At 48.7% G+C, this 4,289-nt stretch overlaps 1 non-coding gene across 1 annotated transcript; it reads right to left on the bottom strand.

Moving 5' to 3' along the window:
• Positions 1-3,709: 3,709 nt before the first annotated feature.
• TRNAL-CAG (transfer RNA leucine (anticodon CAG)) lies at positions 3,710-3,792 on the bottom strand. Its single transcript has one exon. It is a non-coding gene; the product is annotated as a tRNA-Leu (tRNA).
• Between the last annotated feature and the right edge of the window lie 497 nt (positions 3,793-4,289).

Raw genomic sequence — 4,289 nt, 5'->3', positions numbered from 1 at the left:
AGGCATATGGCTTCTAAACTGCTTGATGGCTCTCAGAAACAGGAATGCAGTTAGGATCTGCAGGCTGAGTAGTTCAGGAGAGAAGTGTGCAGTCCTTCTTGGCAGGGCAGACACAAATAGGCACAAGCAGGGAGCCGACTGGAGACTGGCAAGGAACACTGCTGCACGATTCACAGAGTAAATGTCCAAATGGAAGCTGGCACGAATGCCAAATATTTAAAGTTAAACAGGATTAATTGCCTATAGACAGTAGGCAAGTGGGTATTTGGTTTTAATGTCCATATTGGGTTATACCCAATGTTTTCTGCTTACCACTGAATGTTCACAGAAGCAGTTTGCCTGTGCTCACACAATATAAGTTCATAACAATAGGAGTCCTGTATCTCTGACACTAGACCAGAGTAAACTCAGTCCATAAATGGTGAAAAGGGGGTCCAGGAAGTCTGGTACCAGGGCCAGGGTGATCATAGTCCATTAAAGATGAAAGAGGGGGCTCATGCTTACAAAGTGGGGGATTTTTCAGCCTAGAAAGGCATGATAGAGCTGCTGCCAGAGGTAAGGGAACTATTTTGCCCAGACTGGAGATAAAGGCTGAAACAATCGATTCCTGGTTAAATTTTACTAGAAAAGCAAGAAAGTCCCTTCCACAGTAGAACTTCCCACTTTCTCTTCCCTGACTCCCATTGGTCACTGAAGCAGAGAACTGTCCCCTCGCCTCTTTAATCCTCGCCAAGCAACAACCCTATAAAACAGGTTAGATCCAGAGACGGTGGCTGGCTCCAAAAGCATCCAAGGAGCTTAATGGCTGTGTCAGATTTTGAACTCAACACCCAGGCCTTGATCTACTTGGATGGGGAATTTTTTTTAAGGCATGCACCCCCAAGCTCTGTTTGAGGCAAGGCACAAACCAGCTCTCGGTCCACAGCCCAGAAATAGTTTCTCTGGGCCTGAGGCAAACTTGTGACAACTGGAAAAGAAACATCTGTTTGTCTGACAGCCAAGGGCAGGTGGTGACTCCAGGGTGGCCAAAAGGGGACCAAGCATAGCTGCAATATGGTGATGGAAAGTGCCATCGAGTTACGGGTGACTTACTGTGACCCCTGTAGTGTTGTCAAGGCAAGAGATGTCCAGAGATGGTTTGCCATTTGCTTGCCTCTGTGGAGAGACCTTTCACTTTCTTGGTGGTCTCCCATCCAAACACTAAGGACTGACCTTGCTTAGCTTCTGGGAGCTGATAAGATTGGATTAGCCTGGGCTATCCACAGCAGGGCTATAGCTACCATCTAGGTTTCTGCAACTGCAGGGTCAGCCCGGGTTTGTAGGAAATGGGATTTCCCACCTCTTGCAAGTCCTCCTGGGATCCCCTCTTGCCCCTCCTCACAGTAACCCCCTTGCTGGGCTACCCCTCTGTTACAATCACAAACAAACAAAAAACAGTTCTCTAGGGATAGACAAAAGAAATGACTTTATTACAAGGCGCTTTTTTGTAGCATGAACTCCTTTGCATATTAGGCCATACACCCAGATGTGACCAATCCTCCTGAAGCTTACAGTAGGTCTTGTAAGAAGAGCCCTATAAGCTCTTGGAGGATTGGTTACACAAGAGGGGTGTGGCCTAATATGCAAAGGAATTCCTGCTACAAAAAAGGCCTGACTTTATAAATGAATGGATTGAAAATCCAGCCACAGCCAGATGTGGCCTGAGTGTACACCTGGAGGCCCAGCAGTAATACAATAAGTCCAAGGCTTTTTTCCAAGTCTGCAACGTGCCACTGGGCTTATGTTTCATTTTTGACAAATACAGCTCCCCCACTGGAATTATCCTGACCTTACACAGCACACAGCGACTGCTTTGCAAACACTGGTAACTCTGCTCTCTCAGGACAGAGGTTTTTGGGAATGAGCATCAATTCATGAGCACACTTTCCCCTGGAATAACTGCAGTGGCCATGATGGGACAGTATGGGCAGCTTGCACAGGGATGTGTGTGTGTGTTTGACCCTTGCCCATCTTGGATCATTATAGCCAGCTAAGGAGAAATGTTTAACTGGGTCTAGTGAAGTAGTTAATGTTTTATTGAGGGAGGGAGTAATCTCTGATGCCTCCACGGAGGCAGCTGCAAGACTGTTCCTGAAGAACAGACTCATACCATTGATCCAGATGAGGTAAAGGGAAAGGTAGTCCCCTGTGCAAGCACCAGTCATTTCCAACTCTGGAGTGGCATTGCTTTCACAACGTTTCCACGGCAGACTTTTTATGGGGTGGTTTGCCATTGCCTTCCCCAGTCATCTACACTTCCCCCCCAGCAAGCTGGGTACTCATTTTACCGACCTCAGAAGGATGAAAGGCTGAGTCAACCTGGAGCTGGCTACCTGAACCAGCTTCCACTGGGATCAAACTCAGGTCATGAGCAGAGGGCTCCGACTGCAGTACTGCAGCTTTACCACTCTGTGCCACGGAGCCAGGTGCAAATCACTGGCTGCAAATATGTGTGGCAAGCCACTGGAGCAAGTGGTGGCCCCCTAATGCCAGACTTGCCCGGATGATACAGACTACCAGCTGGTTTCTGGCCTGAATGAAATTGTTGGGGAGTAGGGTGAGAGAGTAAGTGTGCCCACTTTCTTGGAGGGGGGCAATCAGTGGGTTTAAGGCAAGAGTTACACACCTCCTTCCAGTGGCTGTTTGGTCCACTGCAAGTGAAGCCTCCGTCTCGCTTTTTTGTTATGTCCACACAGGCGGCTAAAAGAAGAATCTGCATTTGCGATAGGATTGCCAGGTCCCCCACCCTGGTCGCAAGCAGGGGATAGGGTTGCCAACCCAAGGTTGGGAAACTCCTGGAGATTTGGGAAGGGCAGGGACCTCGGTGGGGTACAATGAGACATAACCCACCCTCCAGAACATCCATTTTCTCCAGGGGAACTGATCTCTGTAGTCTGGAGATGGAATTCCAGGGGATCTCCAGGTGGCATCCCTTGCTCGCAAAGACAACGCCTCTCCCCTTTGTAATGTCCCGCTCGAACCAGTAGGTGGCGTGCCTGACCACCCATTTAAGGTCGTACTTCCAGCCTGGCTGGGTTTGGGTTATTATTATTCTTTCCAACGAAGAGTGTCTGGCTTAGATCCCAGTTTACCTGGGAATCATAACTTGGGTGAGAAGAGGAAGGTCTGGAATTTGTAGGTGCTCCGTGCCCGCCAAATGAAGGTCTCAGACGTAGAGGGGGGGAACCCTCCTCCATCCCGCCTTACCTGCTGGAATAAAGAGCAAAACCGGTCCTCTTCAGCACTTACAGTATGACAAGTACGCGATGTGGGTATTATTCGATAAATGCAAACTTCTGCGCTGCTGGCAATTGAGATTTGGGTGTTTTGCTTCGAATTGCAATTCTGCTACGATCTTATTCCACCAAGACAATGTTTCTGGTGGAGCGGCGAAGAAAACCACCCCGGGCAGCGAAGGGGACGCTTGTGTTTCTCTCTCTCCTGCAAATCCCAGCAGCGAAAACCAGCGTGGGGAGAGGCGGAGAGACTCTTTGCGCAGCGCCGAGCCTTTCGGGAACAACACAGCCCTGTGACAGAGCAGAAGCCGATCCCGCCGTACCGGGGAGATTGGGATTCAGTTTGCGAAACCAAAAGCCCGGGAGTCAGTTTGCTGCAAACAAGATTTTTTAGACGAAAGGGTGGTAAATAAAATAAAATAAAAATTCAGCTTTGTCAGAAGTGGGATTCGAACCCACGCCTCCAGGGGAGACTGCGACCTGAACGCAGCGCCTTAGACCGCTCGGCCATCCTGACTGGCTGATCGGGTAGGAGGTTTTTTTGTAGAAGAGATTTTAAAAGGGTGGGTAGAGGACTATCAAGCTAGGCCCCAACATGTTTGCGCAGGCGCATTTTTGTTTTCATTTCTGCTGTTCTCCGGTTGTTCTTGCCGCTAATATTCTGCTGGAAATGAAGACCCAACGCAGGGGAGACCTATTTAGCGTGCTCTGGGCCTTAGCGCCGGTAATTCATCAGAAAACACGGTCTCCAGAATGCCTTTTATAAGAGGCAACCAAATGACACATTTTGTCTTCTGATTTGGGAGTTTTTAAAGCCTCATATATACAGACGTGTGTACTTTGCTTGCATAGTGAATGGAGGGGATGCAGGGAGACAGCTGGGCCCAAGCAAAACCCCCAAAGAAAAGCAATGAAATAAATGTTAATACTGACCAAGATGCCATGAAAGGGTGCCCAAGCTTTCGAGGTTTAAACATCCACCCTGATGAAAAATTCTGGGGAATTTGAAAACTT

The sequence above is a fragment of the Heteronotia binoei genome, chromosome 14 (genome assembly GCF_032191835.1).
Source record: "Heteronotia binoei isolate CCM8104 ecotype False Entrance Well chromosome 14, APGP_CSIRO_Hbin_v1, whole genome shotgun sequence".
In the NCBI taxonomy this organism is placed as follows: Eukaryota; Metazoa; Chordata; class Lepidosauria; order Squamata; family Gekkonidae; genus Heteronotia; species Heteronotia binoei.
The sequence above is the reverse complement of the archived record's forward strand: the minus strand, read 5'-3'. Positions and strand labels throughout refer to the sequence as shown.